The sequence below is a fragment of the Hesperophylax consimilis genome, chromosome 17 (assembly GCF_061612785.1).
Source record: "Hesperophylax consimilis isolate HC1 chromosome 17, BYU_Hcon_1.0, whole genome shotgun sequence".
In the NCBI taxonomy this organism is placed as follows: domain Eukaryota; kingdom Metazoa; phylum Arthropoda; class Insecta; order Trichoptera; family Limnephilidae; genus Hesperophylax; species Hesperophylax consimilis.
This window is the reverse complement of record NC_142852.1, coordinates 33,259,209-33,285,344: the sequence shown is the minus strand read 5'-3', so window position 1 is coordinate 33,285,344 and position 26,136 is coordinate 33,259,209. Positions and strand designations below refer to the sequence as shown.

General features: G+C 37.1%; 1 long non-coding RNA gene across 2 annotated transcripts; it reads left to right on the top strand.

Annotated features, from left to right (window-relative positions):
• The first annotated feature begins 17,767 nt into the window (after nucleotides 1-17,767).
• Nucleotides 17,768-22,724, top strand: LOC149416459 (uncharacterized). 2 transcript variants are annotated; one of them, XR_016303705.1, is made up of 2 exons: nucleotides 17,768-18,352; nucleotides 22,379-22,724. It is a non-coding gene; the product is annotated as an uncharacterized LOC149416459 (long non-coding RNA). The 2 variants fall into 2 exon arrangements; XR_016303706.1 differs by lacking the exon at nucleotides 17,768-18,352 and adding an exon at nucleotides 18,775-19,427.
• The last annotated feature ends 3,412 nt before the right edge of the window (nucleotides 22,725-26,136 follow it).

Sequence of the window (26,136 nt, the reverse complement as noted above, 5' to 3'; positions counted from 1 at the left end):
TAGCAATATTTGAAGTATTCTCCGTGTAAGTAGCTAACCATCACGCTGCAGGGGTAGGCAGATAGGATGGACCGCCAAACAACTCGTTCTTGGTACATACTCCTTGCTTCATTCACATTCACACATCGTCTCATACAATAAATTAGCAATATTTGAAGTATTCTCCGTGTAAGTAGCTAACCATCACGCTGCAGGGGTAGGCAGATAGGATGGACCGCCAAACAACTCGTTCTTGGTACATACTCCTTGCTTCATTCACATTCACACATCGTCTCATACAATAAATTAGCAATATTTGAAGTATTCTCCGTGTAAGTAGCTAACCATCACGCTGCAGGGGTAGGCAGATAGGATGGACCGCCAAACAACTCGTTCTTGGTACATACTCCTTGCTTCATTCACATTCACACATCGTCTCATACATGCTCTTCTGTTGTTCTAACTATTGACATGGCCCGATCAAGTATTTGGTTCACTTCTTCACACATGTCTTCCTCGGGCGTATCCGACTTCTTCTAACATTCACATTCGTGTCACCTATTCTCCTTACACTCTTTTCTTCCTTTCATTTTTTAATATTACTCATTACGCTTACATTAAAAAAAAATCTACGAATATTCACATTACTTACACGATACATGAAAAATATTTTAAAAATTTTGTAATTTTTTAATATAATTTTTTTTTAATTTAATTTATTTTAATAATTTATTCAAAAAAAATTTTCAAAATAAAATATCATATTCCATTAGAGGGTCTGAAGGACAGATCTGGCCGGGGCGTCCATACATTATTATGTACAATGCGTAGATATGTGACTTGTTCGTCGTTGGATAGATAAATAGAATCTCCCAGATTCATACATGAAAATCAAATCCAAAAAATTGTCAAAAAGTATGTGATTAAGAATTGGCGGGACTTTTTTACTGACCGTACGGTAAGTACAATATGTGCTGTATAATATACTGAATTTTCGGAAAGGTTTGATTTTTCAACACTCCGTGGTTCATATTTACATTTTTAAATGTACTTTCATACTAACCAATAGTTAATATTTCTTATTAACTTATCCTCCTCGGGACCAGGGAAAAAAAATTCAAAAAAATAACAGAAATGTATAAAATTAAAAAAAAAATCTATGCATTGTTTTACCAAAATCGTATGTCTCCTGTAGGAGACGCGGGGTCTCTAGCATGTAAAACTTGTTTTATTTTTTTATTTGATTTTAGTTCACAAATTTAATAAAACAACATTATTATGAATTTGCAAAACTTTTAAGTTGAGGAACATATTTTAAGTATGTTATATTTAAAAAAAAGCCTTTAATTAGTTATTTTAGTGAATACCTGCCTTCCTAAGCAAAGTAAAGTAATAAATTTGAAGAGTAAAAATAATATAAATTTCATGGTACAGTTGGTAATAATTTATTTTATCCTGCAAACATAAAAAAACTTTGCATGTTGAACACTGTACGCGGGCTGCATTAGAGCTACACCCAGGGGGAAGTGACAACGATTTTTGGTTGGTGGATTCGGGAAAATTGGCATGTGAAGTACATGTTTCTTCCTCAGAGAATCTGGCGGGTGTGGAACAGTAGCTTTGGAACGCTTTGGTGCTGGTTCATGCTCCCATTCGGAATCAGAGTTAGGATCAGGTGCTTGTGAATGATTGTGGATTAGATGCTTTTCGATTTGAACTCTGAAATCTAAGTTATCCAAAATTTCCTTCTACGGGGTTTTCAATGCTATCTTATCTCGTCTGTATTCTATCCGAGATGCAGCTTTGGAAAAATCAAATAAATGCATCAATAATCAGACTATCCATTTTTTGGTTCGTGTATTTATTTTGTAGGTGCTTATTATCCGATCTAAAATGTCAACACCGCCCATGTTTGTGTTGTAGGCTTTCACGAGTGCTGGTCTATTGACCATTATAATATATCCTTTTGTCGACCACCGGCGACATAGATCGGTAGGAATTTTCCCCTCTTTACTAGAAATCAATATTACTGTGCGGTTGTTGAACCATTCAAAGCTATTTGGCCATCATTTCTCACGGACTGGTCAATGGACCCTCGATTTTCTTTTTTCATTTCATTGTCTGTTTTTAATTTGCAGTCTTTCGGAATTCTGTTCACCTGAAGTACCTTGACATTCAGCTTTAATGTGAAGTAAATCCAAAAGTCTGATGGAAGTAAAGTAACGGTCCATGTATAGTATATGGTAACTCCTGGTGGAAGAGTCTCAGAAAGGAGTATAACCGTCTTGCCTCCTATATACAATTTCTCATATTCATTGGATTGAATCTCCTTTACCTTGATAAATAAAAAAATCAAATGGTAGACCATCAGGATCAGTTACCACCATATTTTTCAAACCATCTGTTCATCAATGGATACCGCTGATGAGCGTGGATTCAGTCTGCATCCATGTTGGATAGTTTTAATTAATGGTTGAACTTTCCAAAATTTATTACTTTCCTTTTCTTCTGGCAACGCTAAAGCGTCATCACGTATTTTAAAATTATTTAGGATATTAAAATACCTAATCCTCGTCATGTTATCGGCTATAATTGGAACTCTAGTCTTAGCTGCCCAATACATTCTAATTCTGGGATATTTTAGGTATGATATTATTAAGGTTACCCCAAAAAATGTTTTCATTTCAGCCAGAGAGCAATTCAATGGTCGTCCCCTTTCAGCCAAAAACCGTTGATTTGTATTTGCAAGTCAATATACATATTGTGGGGAATGTACTTACTGAAGTATTCGAATGGAGGAAAATTTACAGAGTTGGAAGGCAATTAGCTAATTAAATCTTCAGATTTCGTTCAAAATTCACGCCTGCTGAGGGTCGTGGATTCCGTTATATTAATTTCCTCAATATTGTTGACTAACTATTCATCATTAGATATCATCACGTCATCCGCAGTAGTTTCATTGAAGTCAGGGTCGTTACTCCCATCATCACTGAGGTCACATTCTCTAATATATTTCCATCCACCTCTAAGTTGCCAAAATTAATAAATGCATCAGAATCTGGAAATAGAAAACATCGTTTGAATTAGCATACGAAAATGTGTTTAAAAACGTGTTATCTGAATTGTTTTCTCAACTAACTTGTAAAAGTTATTGAATATTTATGAAAGAAATGCACGAATAATACCAAATATATCTACATGGAATCTAGATCTGAAAAATTATATCTGAAAAATTTTGACACTAAGACCCGATGTCTCCTCCTGGAGACATACAACTTTGGCCATTTTTCACAGACATGAATGACATTGAAAATCTATCAATTCGATGTTATAAAATAAACATAATAGAACACCAAAAAAGTTCACAGAGTAACAGTTGAGCTGAAAATATAGTAAATATAACAAACTTACCAATTTCTGAACCAGCGAAAAGTCCTTTCCCCAAACCTGCCATTTTTAAACTGTCAAAAAACCGTTTTGTAAACATTTATTTGAAAATGTGTCATTTTAAAACAGTTAATGACATTTATGAGCAACACTGCAAACTCGAAATTAGGTTGCAATTGATATTATCCTTGGAATCACACCACTTTTATGGACCTTTTTTATGTCGCCCACAGGAGACGCGGGGCCTGAGAAGGTTAAAAGCTAAATTCGTTCGACATATATTTCATGAATAACGGATGGATTCCAAGTGGTTGAGTTAAATTCTAAATGGCTTTTCTGACAAGGTTATATAATATTTATACTTTTCTTAAATGTTCACAACCTCTATTTATCTACATATGTAAGAATTCGGATTACGTAACTTGTTTTTTCCAATTTCTTATCTTCTTTTTTAATATTGCTTATCTTACGTTTAAATTTGATATCTTTGCAACTGTATTTATTTATAGCGTCAAAAAAATGTTCGAATATCATTTCTTTTCTTTGACTTGTTTGAAGGTCATACCCATCAATATAATTTATCGTTAAAATAAAATATGATACTAAAAATATTAACAATTACTTACGAGGTAATATTGTCAATTCTGATTTTTGAATAAGAGATCATTACAAGTTTGTTCTTATTAATGGTCGAGTAGATTAAAACATTGTAACGGTAAAAAAGAGATGCTGGGTTCGATTCCCAGTTGAGACTGTTATCTTTTACATTTTCTGTGTCTTGTTCTGTTTCATGGTTCGTTTAGATTAGTTAGTATTATCTTCTTGTACGTTTCCTCTCCAATATAATATAATGTGTCCATCTGTTTTAGCAGAAGCTATCAGGTTCAATTCCTAATTGCTAATTCATTGAATTCAGCTTTGATTTAATAAAATAGAAGAAACATCGACAAAATGACTTTACCTATGTTTTATTTTATTTTGTGAAGTTCAATCACTAATATGAATTCTTTTCCGATCATAATCTGAAGAAATTCATTTGTAACGTTATATCTATAATAAAACCATATCCGAAAAGGGGTTCGTAAGTAGGAGAAGTTGCAGCGTCCCAATATATCGGGACAGATGGCACCCCGATTTAACTTGATCGTTTGTCTGGAGCCAATGAGACTATGGCATCTTGAATTGGGGCATGTTGTGAGGATAAAGGGAGTGGGAAGGATAAGGAGTTGGGGAGGAGGAAGGTGAGGAAGTACCTGACTATTCAGATCTGATCTCAAAACATGGCTAAAGCCATTTCAAGCAACGGTTAAATACTGAATGATGGTCTTACACCAGGGCGATACTGAGAGTATCTTCAACGCTGGAACGTACCGCAAATATACCTTAAATTATTTTATAGTGAAATAACATATTAATCAAATCAAAACAATTTACGCACTCCGGGATTCGAACCCGCGACCTCCGGATTCATTCTCCACTCGACCGCGAAACGCATTTCTTCTGTCTGCAAATTTTTTTGGTCGTTCCGTTTCGTTTTCAAGATGGTGACCGTGTTGGATTCTGTCAGAGTTCACATGAGCGTGGATCCTTCTACGAGATGTCAAATCGAATAAATTTCTATTATGGTACCTACTTACCAACCTGAAGACAGTTGATAAAATAATTGTCATTGCGATAGTGATGTTTTTTGGTCATAATTGTGTAAATCCTTTTTTTAAATTGTACAAATGTTACTTAAAAAGTTTAAAGCACTATAATGATTTTTTTAGTACTTATTTAAAAAACTTTGATTTTAAATTTTCTATGTTCTCTAATAACCCTAAATTAAAATCTGTTGCGTAGTTTAGAAGAACTAAGCGCACAAACAGAGAGACGTGGATGATAATAATAACTAATCAAATTCGAATGCGTATTTCATCACCTTTCAAAAACAATTTTTAGTTTTCGGATAATATTCAATAATTCATAAATATTCCGTTTAAGATATTTTGTTTAAAATGAGTGTTTTTTGCTATCAGTAATTTTAGTTCAGCATTTAGACATTGTTTGAATTCAAAATTTTAATACTTTTAGTACACGTCAGCTAGTGTTCACAACCCCTAGCAACGCCGGGTACACGTCAGCTAGTGTTCACAACCCCTAGCAACGCCGGGTACACGTCAGCTAGTGTTCACAACCCCTAGCAACGCCGGGTACACGTCAGCTAGTGTTCACAACCCCTAGCAAGGCCGGGTACACGTCAGCTAGTGTTCACAACCCCTAGCAACGCCGGGTACACGTCAGCTATTGTTCACAACCCCTAGTAACACCGGGTACACGTCAGCTAGTGTTCACAGCCCCTAGCAACGCCGGGTGCAATGCAGCCAGTATTTTATAAATTAAAACTTAAATTTCTCCTGAAAACAGGATATCTGTAAGTAGGTACTAAAACCTTACAAGTCATAATTATGAATTATTAATGTCCTAATTTTATTGTCAATTCGTTATTTTTTTGAAGGGATATGTTTTTTTTATATTAACTCCACACAGGAGGGCCTGAAGAAAATAATTTCCCTCAGGGCCTATGTCATCTTTGGGGATGCTGTGTGGAGGGTCTTTTTGTGGAGAGGAAGGAGTGAACATGGGTCTTGAAGAGTCCCATGTTGTAGGAGGGAGGAAACACAGAGGCCGGCAGTTCGTTCTACAGCCGAGCTGTTGAACTTAAGAACGAATCGTAGAAGCGACCCGTTCTCATGCGACAAATGTCAACCGTGTACAAATGTTGGGCGCACGTTTGGCGTGTATCCCGACTATGCACCGGTGCCGAAGGGATCAATGACGCTAGTTCCTCAGAGCATCTTCCATTGTAATACCGATAGAACAAGGAAAGCATACCTACTTGACGCCTGTGCTCTAAAGATTGCAGTCCGCTTGTTAAGATTGGGGAATCTATCAAACGGACCGCCCGTTTTTGCACAGAGTCATGGGTTTTTTTCAGGTATTTAGGGGCTCCGGACCAGAGATGGCTACCAAGTATCTGCGGGCCCTGTACAGTACGCCCAGCTACTGAGAGGCCAACTTTACTCTGGCTTCAATGGAGCCCCCGTACCTGAGCTGGTCACTTATAGTTACACCAAGCATATCAATGGAAGGCCTGTTCGGAAGATTGCTTCCGTTGAAGGAGACTAGATAGTCATTTGGATCCCTTTTAGACGTAATCAGACAGGATTGGGTCTTTGAAACATTAAATTCGACGAGATTATTTTTACCCCAGGAGGAAATACTCTCGAGATAACCGTCCATTCTCTGCTTCAAAGCCCTCCGAGCCGTTGGAGTTTGTGTGCCCTTTGGGGGCTTGTCAAACAAAAAGCTATCATGAACTATACTGTCATCCGCGTAACAATGAATTGGTGCACATGTCAAAAGGTCATTGATGTGCAACAAAAACAAAGTCGGAGACAGAACCGATCCCTGTGGGACGCCAGCATTTATGGAGTGTAAGGAAGACGTGAAACCGTCAGCAACCGCCTGAATCGACCTATCCCTTAAAAAGTCAGCAATCCACGGACACAGGGATGCGGGAAGTCCTTAAGAAGGCAATTTGTTGACAAGTCCTCGGTGCCAGACCCGGTCAAAGGCCTTGGATATGTCTAGTGCGACCGTTTGGGTCTCACCGTGACGTTCCAGGCACCGCCCCTAAACATGCGTCATATACGCGAGAAGATCACGGCACGAGCGGTTCCGCCGGAATCCGTATTGACGGTCGTTGATAATTTTGTTCTTCTCGAGGTATGTGAGCAGTTTGTCGTTGATCACACGTTCCATCACTTTGGACAGAACTGATGTGATCGCTATGGGGCGGTAGTTGGCCGGGTTGGAGCGGTCACCTTTTTTGGGAAAAGGGTGAATGACCGTTTTTTTTTCAACCAGAGGGCACAGTGCCACACTTCAGGGACATTTTGAAGAGCTTTGTCAAAACTGGAACTATTTCCGCAGCACACCTCTGCAATACCAGGGCAGGTATTCCATCAGGTCCACTAGCTTTGTTAACATCGAGCCCCCGTATAACGTGGAGTACATCCCGATGCCTGATCCTCAGCTTTTTCATAAAGAAGCCGCAGTGAGGAACCGATGGCGGAACAGCACCTCCGTCATCGAGGGTCGAGTTTTCCGCAAACATTTTCCCTAATAAGTTAGCCTTTTCGGTGGCGGTGTTTGCTAGTGAGCCGTCAGGTCTGGTAAGAGGTGGCAAACTGGGTTTGCAAAAATTCCGACCTATTGAGCCCGCAAGCGACCAGAATGCTCTGCTGCCATGCGGGCAGGCAGCCAGCTTTTTGCTGATCTGCAGGTTGAGTTCGAATTTTGACCTATTAATGATTCTCTTGCATTCCTTTGCCGATTTGTTGTATGCTGATCTGCTTTCGGGCGTTCGAGATGTGTTGTAGGCTCGGTAAGCCGCGTTTTTTCGTCGAACTGCTTCGGAGCATTGTCGACTGAACCACGGCTTTGAGCCCACACCAGTTTCTTTAGTAGTCTATTGTATGAAGCCATCCATCGCCGATTTGATGACTTCACCAATCTCCTGGGCACATCTTGCACATGTTTACATTGGAGTGGGGATGGTTATTACATAAACTAAATAATATTATAATTTTGAAATTATTATGAAAATTATAATGTATACAAAAGCGAAGACTTAACTATTGATTCTAATTGCTTATTCATTACAAAGTTAGGGCCTATTTTTTTTAGTTAAACGGGTAATTTCAATTTGGGTTCTCCGTGTAGATTCTCCAGTTTCCCGCTTGTACTACGAGTTTCCGGACACCGTGTATAATGTTGATAATGCTCTTGTTATTTTTAATGATTATTCATATAAATATATCTACAAAAATATTTAAAATACAGCAAAAATACACCTACTGAACGGCGACTCTATTATTTTACAATTTCTTGCCTCGCGCAGACGACACAAATAATCTTTACGATACGAGTTACTCGATTATTATTTTGGAAGTTGAAAGAACAAAAATATTTTTGACTTTCATATTCCTCTTGAGGATTGCATATTTATACATTTAGTTTGGTGCGGAGTCCATAATGTTGAATACCAATAATAAAAGTATATTTTAAAGGGGATATTATATTTTAGAAATATTAATGTTTGGTTGAATTCTTGTTATTTATTTACGACGGAAGAGATGATTTTGATTGCAAACCGACTTTGAAAAATTAACACTTTAAAATTTAAAATAATTCAAAATGCTGATATTAATGTGAATACTACTAAATGTAAATAATGTATCGGAGTTCCTTATCATGTCTTAAAGTCGTTTTTATCTGTTTGCATTGACATTAACAGTGAACCCATTATCACCTGTTCATGTACTTTGATCCCGACTCTGTTCTTGGATTTACTTAAAAATACAAACCGCCATCGTAAAAAAAGTTGTCATATCTAATATATATAGACAAAGAAGCGATTGACAACTTCTATTGTTTTGTTAGAAGGATATACTTACAATTTAAGCACTTCTCTGGTTCCTTACCATTATGAACAACTGGGGAGAAAGTCAGTATAAAAAACCACTAGAGCACAGTAGGATGGAGTGACTTTGCAAAAATCAAAAGTCAGTATTATTTTAGCAATAAAAACGCCTTATATCATCAATATTGTCGTAGAAATACTTAAACATTTATATAAATATATAAGTCTTTCTTTAAAAGATTTTCTTTCTACATATTGGATTAAAGGAGAATTTGTGAGCACGGGGGAGAGCAAGCCTGTGTGATTATTTATATTTATTAGTGAACATTTAATAATTTATTGTACAGATTCTTTCAATCGATATAAATAGTAATAATAAAAATTACACGTAATTTACTCCAACTGAAATAATCTTTAAAGAACACAGCAAGGCAACAGCCGACAATCATACTAATGGATAAACGTTATCTATTTTTATGACACGAATGTAAATATATAAATTCTAATTGATAACCACCTGTTATTCACGAATTTTAATATGTAACTTGTTGATTTAGGAATGGTTTTGAAAGACTCCAAGAAAATGGAAAATTTAACGTCAAGTTCATTTCTTTTGTAATGAAATCAACGACAAATTATCCAACATTACTACTAAAGTAGTAAAATTATTTCACGTGTGCCTGTGAAAAAATGGCGCATGTTGCAACCTCCAAAGTATAACATTTCCTTCAAGTCCAAAGAACTTCAAGAAAAGTAGTGGTGGGAGTAAGGTATATCGTTTCACCTGAAAGTAGTGGTGGGAGTAAGGTATATCGTTTCACCTGAAAGTAGTGGTGGGAGTAAGGTATATCGTTTCACCTAAAAAAACAACAAAGCAAAAAAGCTCATCGACAAATTAATGATAATGCACTAATGTCTCTTGTAACTTCAAAGGTTAGTTTGTAAAAAAAATCTTCAAAAAATAACGAGAACTAGCCGTTATTCATTATAATAAAACTACTAGGTAGTTCACGTGTCCTCAGCCAGTCTTCTTCTAATAGAACGACTAGGTAGTTCACGTGTCCTCAGCCAGTCTTCTTCTAATAGAACGACTAGGTAGTTCACGTGTCATCAGCCAGTCTTCTTCTAATAGAACGACTATGTAGTTCACGTGTCATCAGCCAGTCTTCTTCTAATAGAACGACTAGGTAGTTCACGTAACAAAGCCAGTCTTCTTCTAATAGAACGACTAGGTAGTTCACGTAACAAAGCCAGTCTTCTTCTAATAGAACGACTAGGTAGTTCACGTATCCTCAGCCAGTCTTCTTCTAATGGAACTACTAGGTAGTTTACGTGGCCTCAGCCAGTCTTCTTCTAATAAAACGACTAGGTAGTTCACGTGTCCTCAGCCAGTCTTCTTCTAATAGAACGACTATGTAGTTCACGTGTCATCAGCCAGTCTTCTTCTAATAGAACGACTAGGTAGTTCACGTAACAAAGCCAGTCTTCTTCTAATAGAACGACTAGGTAGTTCACGTAACAAAGCCAGTCTTCTTCTAATAGAACGACTAGGTAGTTCACGTGTCATCAGCCAGTCTTCTTCTAATAGAACGACTATGTAGTTCACGTGTCATCAGCCAGTCTTCTTCTAATAGAACGACTAGGTAGTTCACGTAACAAAGCCAGTCTTCTTCTAATAGAACGACTAGGTAGTTCACGTGTCCTCAGCCAGTCTTCTTCTAATAGAACGACTAGGTAGTTCACGTGTCATCAGCCAGTCTTCTTCTAATAGAACGACTAGGTAGTTCACGTAACAAAGCCAGTCTTCTTCTAATAGAACGACTAGGTAGTTCACGTAACAAAGCCAGTCTTCTTCTAATAGAACGACTAGGTAGTTCACGTATCCTCAACCAGTCTTCTTCTAATAGAACGACTAGGTAGTTCACGTATCCTCAGCCAGTCTTCTTCTAATAAAACGACTAGGTAGTTCACGTGTCCTCAGCCAGTCTTCTTCTAATAGAACGACTATGTAGTTCACGTGTCATCAGCCAGTCTTCTTCTAATAGAACGACTAGGTAGTTCACGTAACAAAGCCAGTCTTCTTCTAATAGAACGACTAGGTAGTTCACGTAACAAAGCCAGTCTTCTTCTAATAGAACGACTAGGTAGTTCACGTATCCTCAGCCAGTCTTCTTCTAATAAAACGACTAGGTAGTTCACGTGTCCTCAGCCAGTCTTCTTCCAATGGAACTACTAGGTAGTTTACGTGGCCTCAGCCAGTTTTCTTCTAAAAGAACGACTAGGTAGTTCACGTGGCCTCAGCCAGTCTTCTTCTAATAGAATGACTAGGTAGTTCACGTGGCCTCAGCCAGTTTTCTTCTTATGTCGAAGTAATGTGGTCCTTATTTATATAAACATTTTATTTTATAAATGTAAATGCAAATCAATCAGTTTTATTAAAGTTCCTTTTAATCATTAAATTGAAATGAATTAAAGAACCGTCAAAGTAAATAGATGCCTGGGTCGGCTCTGGTGGCAAGAGAGCACAACACCGTCCCAATATGAGATGCAATCTCCTCCGAGTTTGTCGAAAGACCGACAGGAAAGCTATTCGCCGAAACCGGTTAAGATTCAGTTCGTCAGCGCTAAAAAAGACGTCCCAAAGTTGTATGTGAAACAGCAGCTCGCAGGCAGTTCGGCTCGACTATGTATATGTATATATCCACAATGTGGCGTAATGTGTCTAAGGCTTAAGGTATGTGGATTTAAAACCCAATTATCTAATAGAAATATGGCAAACACACGCATTACCTACTTTAACGATTTTCAAATAATACAAAATAATGTTTAAAAAAACTCTTCAATTGTATATAATCTAGATACGAAAAATATATACCAAGAGTTGAACTTACTGAATATTGTACGAATACAACACGTAACGCATTTTAATCTTCAAAATATAAAACGGAATACAACATAAATGGTGCACTAATACAGTAAAGACTGAAAGTGTTAAGATAAGCATAGGCCATGAGGTTAAACATTAATAACAATTAAAAATCTCCTTCACGATAGCCTCAAAACGGAGAATCGAATAAATATATACTTTTTAACTGTTCAATCGGTACGTATTATTGTTTTATTATTTGTATCTGTCAACACCGCGTTGTTTAGCGCTCCATCCTCTCTGCCTACCCCTGCGGAGAAACTGTCTGATGGTATTATAGTCCGTTGCCACGACTGACATAGTAGGACTTGTATGTATGATGGTATTATAGTCCGTTGCCACGACTGACATAGTAGGACATAGTAGGTAGAATAAGGCTAACAAGTACGAGCAAGTAAGCGATCATTGAATATGTAATGAAATATTACAAATGTGGACATCTTTAGCATCCAATCCTAGGAAACACTTCCTGGCAAATAGAGTAGTGGAAGCACGGAACTAACTAATCCATTTCATTCTTCAACGGTTCTCTTCCACATCTCCTTCCCTTCCCCACAGCTGTAGGCGTTTGGTGCTCCATTCTCTGTGCCTACCCCTGCGGAGAAACTGTCTGATGGTATTATAGTCCGTTGCCACGACTGACATAGTAGGACTTGTATGTATGATGGTATTATAGTCCGTTGCCACGACTGACATAGTAGGACATAGTAGGTAGAATAAGGCTAACAAGTACGAGCAAGTAAGCGATCATTGAATATGTAATGAAATATTACAAATGTGGACATCTTTAGCATCCAATCATAGGAAACACTTCCTGGCAAATAGAGTAGTGGAAGCACGGAACTAACTAATCCATTTCATTCTTCAACCGTTCTCTTCCACATCTCCTTCCCTTCCCCACAGCTGTAGGCGTTTGGTGCTCCATCCTCTGTGCCTACCCCTGCGGAGAAACTGTCTGATGGTATTATAGTCCGTTGCCACGACTGACATAGTAGGACATAGGACATAGTAGGTAGAATAAGGATAACAAGTACGAGCAAGTAAGCGATCATTGAATATGTAATGAAATATTACAAATGTGGACATCTTTAGCATCCAATCCTAGGAAACACTTCCTGGCAAATAGAGTAGTGGAAGCACGGAACTAACTAATCCATTTCATTCTTCAACCGTTCTCTTCCACATCTCCTTCCCTTCCCCACAGCTGTAGGCGTTTGGTGCTCCATCCTCTGTGCCTACCCCTGCGGAGAAACTGTCTGATGGTATTATAGTCCGTTGCCACGACTGACATAGTAGGACATAGGACATAGTAGGTAGAATAAGGCTAACAAGTACGAGCAAGTAAGCGATCATTGAATATGTAATGAAATATTACAAATGTGGACATCTTTAGCATCCAATCCTAGGAAACACTTCCTGGCAAATAGAGTAGTGGAAGCACGGAACTAACTAATCCATTTCATTCTTCAACCGTTCTCTTCCACATCTCCTTCCCTTCCCCACGGCTGTAGACGTTTGGGAGCAGTTGGAACTTTTCCGATGTACCTAATCACATTAAAAAATAAATTAAATTGATAACGACAAAATGAATTCAACATTTCAGATAGCGTAAGCATTCATTTTTAACCTCTTATTTAATGTAACATGCCAGCGTTATCGTTAAATTTATTTATTTAGTAGGATGTGGGAAACATTAGCAAGTTGGTATCTGAAGTTAAAATGTTATCATTTCCTGCACAAACATTGATAGCAAATAATATATTTTTATTATACGTGTAAATCAAAAGTTCATTGTTCACTCTTCCCATTGTTGGAGATATTATATCTCACGCAGACGACACTGTAGTTATCACAAAAGGAAAATCATGGGAGGAAACAATGAGGATAGCCAATATTAATATAAACATACTCAAATCATGGTTCGACCTAAATTGTCTCTCACTAAATACCGAGAAACCATATTTCATCCCATTCTCTTTGCAGGAAAAAAAATTCGAAAACAATATAACCATTAAAATCCATTCATCACAGTGTGAAAATAAAAAAGAATGCGGCAATTTTTTATTTATTTTTATTATTTTTTTTATAGTGAATACCTCACAAGAGTCCCAACTGCTCCCGTCTGGAGCCAGTGAGACTATGGCAATCCCAATTGGGGGATGTTGTGAGGCTGAAGGTAAGTGGGGAAGGGAAAGAGGAAGGTGGGGAAGTACCTGGCTATTCAGATCTAGTCACTAAACACGGCTAAAGCCATTTGGAGCAAAGTTTCAATTCTGAATGGTGGTCTTACACCAGGGCGATACTGGTAGTATCTTCCACTCTGGAACGTGCCGCAAATATACTATATATTATTTTAATTAATTAATTGTGAAATAACACAAATTAATCATATAAAATTTATTTGCGCACGCCGGGTTCGAACCCGCGACCTTCGGAATGGCAGTCCAATGCGTTACCACTGGACTATGCCAGCCGTCAAAGTCAAATTGTTTACAATTAACATGCAAAAATAGTATAAAATATCTGGGTATCATAGTAGATAGACACTTAAAATGGAACTAACAAGTCCAAAATACGGCACCCAGAGTAAGAAAACTTATTTACCTATTCATTAGATTGAGAAACATCCTATCATATAATATGATTAAAACTATTTATTTCTCTCTTGCCCAATCTATTATCCAATATGGAATAATTGGGTGGGGGGGGACTTTCAAAACTAACCTCTTACCTGTAGAAAAGGCGCAGAGTTTGATTCTAAAAGTCATCTTACGCAAACCATCTATATTTCCAACAACACAGTTATTTAACTCTTTTAGGGTTGTCAGTCTAAATAATATATTAAAAAAGTTAAAAATTGTTACAAACTCATAAAGATCATTTCAATCCTACAATAAAATTTCCAAAAATAAGTAACCGATCAAGATCACGTGGCAACTTAGAAATCCCTAAATTTAAAATGAGCGCTTCTCAACACCATTATACTTATCAAGGTATAAAAATTTTAAATGCACTCCCATTTAAAATCAAATCTGAAAAAAATTATAAAGCCTTTAAATTACAAATAAAACAACTTCTTGATCAACCAAAATAATAATTATAAGTTTTAATTTGATTTTTTACATATCTTCTGATTACAGGTACATATTAATAGTAATTGATCAAATTCAAATTTTAATGGTACATACTCAGTATATAATAAACTATTTAATTTCATAAAATTAATTAATTAATTTTATTTACATTTACTATGTATCTAATTTAGTAACAACTATTGTAGTCTATTTTCATTATCTATACTTTTGTTATAATGCTTAATACATTTTGTTTATTTCTTACTTTATAAATAAAAACTTTCTTTCTTTTCTTTACTCAATATAATATATTGTAATGGCACTACTCCCCAAATCAAACACGAGAAACGTTTTTCTCTATTGAATTGGGTAGTTACGTTAAAAAGAAAACATTTTTATTGTAATTAGTTTTTTTTTTAGTTTAACATATTTATGTTTTTATACAGGGTGTCCGGTGGTAAAGTGCAGTAACTTCGGGAGGTGATTCTACGTGATCGTAGGAGTAAAAAAGATAAATAACTTTTTATGAAATTCCAACTTTTAGATGTACTTTTAAGCTAATAACGAAAAATTTCTCCGACGTGCCTAGACGGCATTATTTGTTTCGTCGTTGCCAAATCTACATCCCGCGCCCCCATGGTAACTAATCCCCGCTACCCCCGGCACCCGAATTCAGTAGGTCAGCTGGTAAACTGTCCCCCGCACCCCCTCCTGCACCCCCCGCTATTAGTAAATCGTGCTTTGAATGTAATGTGTCACAACATTTGACGGGCGGAGTAAACAACTTTGAAAATTTAATTTATCTAAGAATTTTTGAATTCGTTCACTAGATTTATTGTTTGTTCTCTACGAACTTTTCATTTGGTTTGAATTTTTGACAGATGTGAAGAGAACCCCGTACAATTTAGATGTCGGTACGTGTTTTAGAGGTATAATGGTTATGGTGCTGATTTTATCAAAATCAAATTTTATAATATTCTTATTATTATTATAATTTACAAGTACAAGTATATTACATTGGATTTATTAATATAGACGTTGTACATTATAATGATTTATGATCAATAAGATGGATCAAGGAAAAAAATATTTATGAGATGTAATATTTTTGGTATGCCTCGTTATTCTGCTGTGTCATTCGTGTGGAAAACGTTCTTTTTTTAAAAATGATTTTCGGCTATGTAATCATTGTTTTTTCTCACCTATAAAATTATGTCCCGTCTTTCCGGTTTATAAAAAAAGGTCTGATTTTTAGGATTGAAATTTTCAAAAAATCCCCGGGGTTTCAAAAATACGATTAAAAAAAAAAATAATAATACAGAATGTCTTAGAATATTTTCCTTAACCGGAAAAAAAAATTAAAAAATATGATGCAAGTGGCCTATTAGTAAAAAGCGATGAAATTAGTTAAGTGTTCAATGAGTTATTAATATTTTTTATAATAAAAAGTGTAACGTGATTTTAGTGCAGTTCTCTTTTTGAATTTGGTAAAATATCAAAACATACAGCGAACTCTGTGTTGTTATTGTTTACAATTCACATGCGGTTTCCATGGATACGCGCCACTCACAAATATGCAACGTTGCCACGTTCACACTTGCGAATTTATCGGGTAAGTTTGCACCTACACTATGGCTTTTTAGCAGGTATGTCTTTTTGTATGAAAAATAAAAAATTGGAATTTCGGAAAAAGTTATTTATCTTTTTTACTCCTACGATCATGTAGAATCCCCCCCCGAAGTAACTGCACTTTACCCGCGGACACCCTGTATAAAAGAAATATATTTTTAAATGAAAAAAATAAAAATAAATAATGAACAGGAAATCATGATTTATTTACAACTTTCTGAAGTCCCCGGCGTTGCCCACGTGGCCTCAGCCAGTCTTCTTCTAATAGAACGACTAGGTAGTTCACGTGGCCTCAGTCAGTCTCCTTCTAATAGAACGACCAGGTAGGTCACGTTGCCTCAAAATAATACATCAATTATTAAAATAAATTACAAAACGTTTATTGATAAATAAAAAATATTCACGCTGGTTTGCTCTCGGTGGAAGCTTTAGCAAAAAGCAATCGAACGATGTTAGCCGGTTTGCCTCCCCTGTGCTAAGAACGATGTTAGCCGGTTTGCCTCCCCTGTGCTAAGAACGATGTTAGCCGGTTTGCCTCCCCTGTGCTAAGAACGATGTTACCCGGTTTGCCTCCCCTGTGCTAAGAAATTCTCGTTTAATCCAATATTTTGACAAAATCTCAAAAAGATTTTCATAAAACACACAAATGTTCAATCAAGATACTGAATTTTATGAACATTTTATATTTGACGGATTTCCCAAAAAAGAGCGAAATCCATGATTTTTTAAAATTATTTTTATTCTAGATAAAAAAGAAAATTACATTTTCACTTATTTAACTATCAATAACAAATAAATTACACATAAATATATTACACAACGATGTTATTCACTTTCATTGTTTTGTTGATTGAGCATAAAACTGAACAATTTTTTTTAATGTACCTACACTTTTTTTATTCATACACTTACAATTTTCCGTAGAAAGACAAAAAGAGACAACTTTTAAAGTATTTTTAAGATAATATGGATGATATGAGGCGTCTGTTTTGCTATTCACAAATCTATAAAATAGTTACCTGCAATGTCACTCTGGCCTAATGATTACTTACTGTTAATGCATAGTTCCCTGCAATGTCGCTCCGGCCTAATGATAACACACTGTTAATGCATAGTTCCCTGCCATGTCGCTCCGGCCTAATGATTACTTACTGTTAACGCATAGTTACTGTGGTGAACGTATGTCTGTCGGTATGAAAGAGGCAGGCATATCTGAGTGAGACAGCATGACAGAGACGTATAAAAAGGCGTGTCTGTTGTAACTCGTCCTCTCTTTGCAATAACATCTCGAATACTGTCCATTAGTATAAATACTAAATAAACCAAATAGTATGGAGTAACCAAACGACTATTATTTACATCTTATCTGAGTGATCGGCACGGCAGATCACCACAGTTGGCGCAGCCGAAAAAGGAAGCTGAACGGCCGCAAAATTCTTCCTGGAGGAAGAACCGTAGCCGCAGCTGAAAGAACTACAGTTGGCGCAGCCGGTAGGACAATTGATCAGCCATTAAATTCTTCCTGGAGGAAGAACCACAGTAGGCGCAGCTGAAAGAACCATAGTTTGGTTATAATCCCACCGAGCACCGCGGAAGGGATTATTGTCGCATAAAAAAAAAAAAATTTGGGGGCAGCTTCACGGACAGTATCGGACATTGAAGGAGCATCAAGGCAAGGAACTGGTGAGGAGATTCAAGGCGCTGAGCTCAAGGAATCAGCAGCCGAGAAACCGGATGAAAAACGGATCCAGGCAGCTTGTACCGGGAGCCGACACGGGAAGGCGTGGCGGTGGTGACCGGACGAGAAGGACGACCAGGAATCCGGACGGAGCCAGAAGACGGTCGGACGCGGAAGGGCGGCGATCGGCGGCAGCATCAATCATCAGATTCGTGAGTTGAGTGCTGTTTGTTGTTGTTTTTTCTGATTATTGGTAATCTGTGTGGAAATGGAGGGAGTGGGTTTACCCAGGTTTTGTCACCTTAGGGACGGGCTGGAGACGTTCGTGCTACAGTTTGAGCAGTTGATCCTCGTCAATGATGACAAATTTAAATCCGAGGATAAAAAGAGGGCGGTTTTAATATCCCACCTACACACAGACACGATTAATCTACTGATAGATTTATGTTTTCCAAAAAAAATAACAGAATTATCGGTTGAAAATATATTTTTGTTATTAGGAAACCACATTGGTGTTTCAAAGAATGTGTTTAAGGAACGTGGAAATTTTTTTGCAGCGAAACAAAAAGTCGGGGAATCTATAAATGATTATATAGCTAGGTTACGTTGTCTAACAAGATTCTGCAAATTTGAAAGCAGACTGGAAGAAAACTTAAAAGATATTTTTGTGACTGGTTTATTAGAAGGTCGTATTAAAGAAAAAAATATTTTTAGATGCAGAGAAGCTGACTTTAAAAAGTACATTAGAGTGCGCATCGGGAATGGATTCATTTCATAAAAATATTACGTGTATTAAATCCGAGAGTGTCGGGCTTATTTCTAGAAATAAGCAAAATTTTAATAGTAGTGCAGGTAGGAATTATTCTACTTCACCGGCGCGGGCGAAAGACAAAAATGTTACAATTCCCAGAAAGAAATCAGTAGAACGTATACAACAGTTGAAGTGCAAATATTGTAATTTAAATAATCATGATTCCGGTAATTGTAGATTAAAAAACGTGACGTGTTTTAATTGAAAAAACAAGGGACATTTTAGTAAAAATTGTCGCGAAAAAAAACGGGAGGAAGTTTCATCTGTGTTTGTGAATTCAAGTGAAATAAATTCAAGGTTAACAAGAAATACCGATCCCATTTATTTATCGTTAAAAGTTAATAACGGTATCATCATAAAAGGATTATTTGACACGGGTGCAGGAATATCGATCCTATCGGATAAAGATTATTGGGAACATTTTAAAGATGTACAATTAAAGCCGAAGAATTTAACCCTGAAGGGTTACAATAATTGTAAGTTACAGTTACTTGGATGGTTAATTTTGTCAATTAATTTCAATGGTATTACTAAAATAATGGAATTTTGTGTTGTAAAGGATGGTTCAACCACTGTGCTAGGTAGAGACTTCGTAAAAGAATTTAACATTGGTTTTACGGGTTTCGAGACGGTTTCTTCACAGTTGAAAAGTGAAATACTCACGCATAATATTCATGACGTAAACAATAATAGTATCGATACGTTAGTGCGTAAATATCCGGAGGTATTTTCAAGTAAACTAGGTAGATTCAATAAATTTAAAGTTCATTTAAAATTGAAAGAAAATGCAGAACCAAAATTCTGCAATCCGAGAAGTATTCCTTTCGCTTTGAAAGCGAAAGTTGAAACGGAATTGAACCGTTTACAGGAAGAGGGAATTTTAGTTCCGATTAGTTATAGCAAGTTTGCATCTCCTATCGTGCCCGTAGTTAAAAGCGATGGAAGCATTAGAATTTGCGGGGATTATAAATGTACTGTGAATCCACAATTGATTGTTGAAAAATATCCCATGTCAAAGATAGAAGTTTTATTATCACAAATTTCGGGCGGAATAATATTTTCAAAAATTGATTTACGTCAAGCTTATTTACAGTTGGAACTAGACGAAGAAAGTATGGAATATACTACGATTTCTACACATTTAGGATTATTTAAATTCACTAGGCTAGTGTTTGGGATTAACAGTGCACCGGCAATATTTTGTAGAACTATAGCTTCATGTCTACAAGGTTTGAAGAAAACAGCGGTTTTCCTGGATGATATTATGGTTACAGGAGAAACGATAGAGGAACATAATGCTAACTTAAATGCAGTTCTTAATAGGTTAAAAGATTGCGGTTTGTGCGTAAATATTCAAAAGTGCAATTTTAACGCTTCATCGGTATGTTTCTTAGGGTTTGAAATCTCGAAGGAAGGGATTAAACCTATGGAAGATAAAACGAACGCAATTAGTAAAGTCGCGCAACCAAAAGATTTATCAGAGCTACGCAGTTTTTTAGGAATGGTAAATTTTTACCGATCTTTTGTGCCAAATATGTCTATGTTATTAGATCCTTTGCACAAATTATTGAAAAAAATACGAATTTTGATTTTAATCAAGATTGCGTAAAAGTTTTTAATAAAATAAAATTAATTTTATGTGATAATCGAGTGTTAGCACATTACGATCCAAATGTTACTTTGAAGGTAGTTACGGACGCCTCAACGAAAGGTTTGGGTGCAACAAATTTTACATGTGTATGAAAATAATTTAAAAAGACCTATTTCTTTTGTTTCTCGTAAACTGACAGAAGCGGAAAAGAAATATTCAATTTTAGACCTCGAGGCTTGTGCAATTGTGTTTGCTTTTAAGAAGTTTTTCGAGTACATTTACGGAAGGGAATTTATTCTAGAAATAGATAATGAACCTTTATGTAGAATTTTTGGTGAGAAAAAAGGAATTCCTGTTTTAACTTGTAATAGATTACAACGTTATGGTGTAATTCTCTCATCTTTCAATTATAAAGTTCAATACGTAAAATCAACATTAAATTGTTCGGATTACTTATCTCGCGTACCTGTAGGAGATCCTGTTGAGGAAAATAATAACTTTGATTCAAGAATTTTGTGTTTATTCAAAAATAATAGCGAGATGCCAATAGATGTTGAGGAAGTTAAAGCAGAATCTAATACGGATAAATTATTATTAGAGATAAAAAAATATCTTAGAACAGGGTGGCCAAATAAAGTCAATAAGGATGATTGCAAATGGATTTATTGGATAAAAAGGAACGATTTATCAATAATTGATGATTGTATTTTCTGGAACCATAGGTTAGTAATTCCAATAAGTTTAAGGGATAAGATATTAAGCTTATTGCATAGATCTCATCTAGGGATTGCCAAGATGAAAGGGCTAGCTAGAGGCTATTTTTGGTGGCCAGGGATTGACAGTCAAATTGAATTTTTAGTTAGAGAGTGTGGAAGTTGTGCGGAAATTCAACCATCTCAACCCAAGAGTGAGTTAACTCCATGGCCGATAACGGAAGAAATTTGGAGTAGGGTTCATATAGATTACGTAGGGCCTATCGGAAATAAATATTTTTTGGTAATCATAGATTCAACCTCAAAATGGTTGGATTGCGTGGAAGTAAATTCACCTAACTTAGATAATACCATTAAAATCTTAAAGAGATTATTCAGTTATTTCGGTAGTGTACAAACCTTAGTTTCTGATAATGGAGCAGCATTCATGTCAGCAGACTTTAAACAGTTTTGCGAGAGAAATGGCATTAAACATTTAACAACACCTATAAATCATCCTCAATCAAATGGATTGGCAGAGAATGCAGTCAAAACGTGTAAAAATTTTTTAAAGAAAATATTGTTAGAAAAAAAATTTCAGTCAGGTTATAATGAGAAGTTAGAATGTTTTCTCACAGATTATAGGAATGCACCACACTGTACAACAGGGTTAGAGCCAGCAGTTGTAATGTTTGGTAGAAGGTTAAGGTCAAATTTGAATAATTTTATACCTAGAGGGGGGAAGGTAAAGGAAAATGTGATTGATAAAGATACCAAAATGAAAATGTCAAAATGTCAGGAAAATCAGAAATTCTATTATAAAAGGAATAACAAAGTATCTACGAATTTTAAGATTAATCAGAAAGTTATGGTTAGGGATTTTAGAGACCAAAACAATGATAAGTGGGTACCAGGGAAAGTACATAAACGTTTGGGAAATAAACTATATTTAATTGAGGTTAAATTGAATGATAAAATCATGTACTGGAAAAGACATTTTGATCAATTGTCCAAACTGTGTGTATCATGGGAAAAGAAGCCTAGTATTAGAGTCTGAGACGAGGAGGCTATCGTTCGATGAGTTCGATGTCTCCGACTTTGTTTCGGGTGACAATCTAATGGGTGACCCTCTTTTTCCTTCCAGCTCCAGTGAACCCGTGGCGTCAACGTCGGGGAGCTGGAAGGAGCGCCTTCGACCAAGGACAGAGAAATCATAATAAGCAGCAGTCAACTCCCGAATGAACATGGTTATAAATAAAATAAAAGAAAATGTTGTAAAATAATAATTAAATATGTGTATGTATGTTTTATAATTATTATTATGATAATCATGTTGTGTTACTGTCTGCTGATTTAAGTGTGGAGGGATGTGGTGAACGTATGTCTGTCGGTATGAAAGAGACAGGCATATCTGAGTGAGACAGCATGACAGAGACGTATAAAAAGGCGTGTCTTTTGTAACTCGTCCTCTCTTTGCAATAACATCTCGAATACTGTCCATTAGTATAAATACTAAATAAACCAAATAGTATGGAGTATCCAAACGACTATTATTTACATCTTATCTGAGTGATCGGCACGGCAGATCACCACAGTTACATGCAATGTCGCTCCGGCCTAATGATTACTTACTGTTAATGCATAGTTACATGCAATGTCGCTCCGGCCTAATGATTACTTACTGTTAACGCATAGTGACCTGCAATGTCGCTCCAGCCTAATGATTACTTACAGTTAATGCATAGTTCCCTGCAATGTCTCTCCGGCCTAATGATTACTTACTGTTAATGCATTATAATTATTGTTCCACATCGTTTTTTTTAAATACTTGTGTTGCGGCGTGAATGGACTGTAATTTGCGGTTTTTTGTGATATTGTTTGATTGACTTACCAATATCTCCAAACTGTCGGCACCTTCCACTTTGCTCTGCTTTAATCACCGGTGGGGGTAATTGTTAGTATTGGAGGAGGTCAAGGAAAAGGAATAGTGATATTAGAATTGCGAAATGGTTCAATGCGTTATAGATTGCTATTTTTATGCACTTTTTTCACGGCGATATTTTGCAGTATGACATTTGCCATTTACAGCGCGGCGCGGTGGTTTTAATAACTCAAGATAGGTTATGCGGAAAGCGGTTGCACTTGCGGCGCGGTTACTTAAACAACTGACTTGATGTAGGTAAACGCGCGGAACGCGGGCGGGGAACAACAGAACCAAATACTTAGCAACAATAACTGGCCCGAGCATGCCCCCCGCCTTGACCAATGGTCAAAGTCACTAATACAACAAAAGAAACACGTTATGAAAGGATTCAATAAACAATACTGAACCCGCGGTAGAACTAAATTTTAAATTAACTAAATCTAAGATAACAATATTAAACTTGTGGTAGATCTAAATTAACTAACTAAATCTAAGATAACGTTAAAGTTATTGTGTAGGCAGGGGACAGAGTTTAACGACTGCCCTGCGATATGTTCCGGAGTTAGTCTTAACGTCCGCAACGCGGATCACCCCATCTACGCCGGGGTGGACGTTTACCACTACGCCAATAGGCCATTGTAGTGGTGCGATATTGTCACTCTTAATTATTACCACGGTGCCTTTCGTTATTGGATTCGAATTTGTATTCCATTTCTGACGCGATTGCAGCGTGTTCAGATACTCCATTCGCCATCGATTCCAGAAAGTCTGGACGAGACGATCGACAAGATGTTTTCGTTGCAGCAAATTTACTGGCGCATCTGACAAATCAGCAGCGGGTAAAGATTGTAATGGAGTGAGCGTTAAAAAATGCGCGGGTGTTAAAGGCAATGGAGCCGAAACATCGGTAACGCTGAGCACTGATAATGGGCGTGAATTTAGAATAGCTTCAATCTGATGAAGAACCGTTTGCATCTCTTCGTACGTGAGAAGAGATGTACCCACAACTTTATTTAAGTAACATTTAATGCACTTAATGTTACTCTCCCAGATCCCACCGAAATGGGGTGATTGTGGAGGATTCATCTTCCACTCGATACGGTTTTCCAACAAATTTTCTGAGAATTCTTTCTTGTAGTCCGGTGACTCTAAAAGTTCGAATAAAGCCTTCAAATGCGATTTAGCTCCTACGAAATTTGTCCCATTATCAGAATACATTACATTTACAGGCCCCCGACGGGATAGAAAACGTTTGAACGCGTTGAGAAAGACTTCAGTCGAGAGGTCTGAAGCGAGTTCAATGTGAACCGCGCGGGTCACCAGACAGATAAATAAGCAAATGTATGCCTTTTGGCTTCTAACACCCCGACGTCTATGCGGGATTATTTGAAGCGGCCCAGCGTAGTCGACCCCCGTGTGCAGAAAGGCCTTAGCTTCGCGGACACGGCAAGCGGGTAAATCTCCCATTATTGGGAATTGCGGTTTGGGATTGACTTTAAAGCATGTATTGCACTGATGCACGCGTTTCCGAATCAAATTGCGCGAAGAAAGTATCCAAAACCTTTGCCTCAACAGAGACATAAGTAAGGTGGGTCCCGTATGCAAGTTCTTAGTGTGGTAATAATCTACTATTAAATCAACTATATGATCATGAGCGGGTAATAAAATGGGATGACGACTATCAAATTCGAGTTCGGCGTTTCTCAATCTGCCTCCTACTCTTAGGAGACCGTCCTGAATAAATGGATTTAATTTAGCAAGAACTTGCCGTACTTTCTTGCCGTCGTTCACTGACTTCATATCATCGGAAAAATGTACTTGCTGAACTGCCTTTATAATAGCGATTTCTGCAATGTCAATATGGCTTAACTCAAATTTACGCGGCAATTTCCTAATGAAGCGAAACACGTAAATGACAATTCGAATTAATTTCGACCACGAATGAATGCGAGAAGCCAACGTGCATAATAAAGGTGACACGATTGTCTTGAGGCGATTATCGGTTTTAGGTTTCATTTCGGGTGGATCAGCTACACGAGAGCACAAGCCAAAAGTAGTTGGCTGTCCATACTGATTGGGTTTCAATTCCGGTAACTGTTCTGAATTTGCGTGCTTAAATGGTGAAATAGGCCACTCGAAATGCGGCTGGCAAAGCCATTTTGGACCATTCCACCAAATGTCATTTGCTATCAATTGCGATGGTAGCATACCTCTTGACAGGCAGTCGCTAGGGTTATCAGCACCTGCGACATGATAAAAATGACTACTGTTTAAATTTTCGTGTATTTTTGCTACACGATTGGCAACAAAGGTTTGCCAGCGGTGAGGTGATGAATGAATCCAACTTAAAGTTACAGTCGAATCAGAAAAGGCAAATGTTGAATGAATAGTAAACCTAGCGGAGTAATTATCAATTACCTTTTTTAACAGGTGCGATAACAATAATGCAGCGCATAATTCTAGGCGTGCTAAGGAAACGATTTTTAGCGGCGCTACCTTTGACTTTGCGCAAACTAATTGAACCTTAATTCGGTTATCAGGAGTGGTCACATGAGCGTATACCACTCCTCCATATGCCTTTTCGCTTGCATCCGCAAATCCAACAAGTATTAACGTGCATCCTTCCGTGACTCCTATATGACGTGGAATACGAATCGACGATATTGACGGCAATTCCGCGTTGAACTGCTGCCACTGTTGTGATATCCTTGCGGGTGGGATTTCGTCCCAATCGATTTTCAAATTCCACAGCTCCTTTATTAGAAGCTTGGCTTGTACAATTATAGGTGCTACTAGACCCATCACGTCAAAGAGTCTAGCGACAGATGATAAAATATTGCGTTTCGTACAAGTTCGATTGTCTGGAGTAACTTCAAATGCGAAAATGTCATCCGAAGGATGCCATCGTAGCCCAAGGATTTTTAGCGATGCATCATTATCGAAAGTTACACTTTGCGACAGGCGAAGTTCCAATGGAA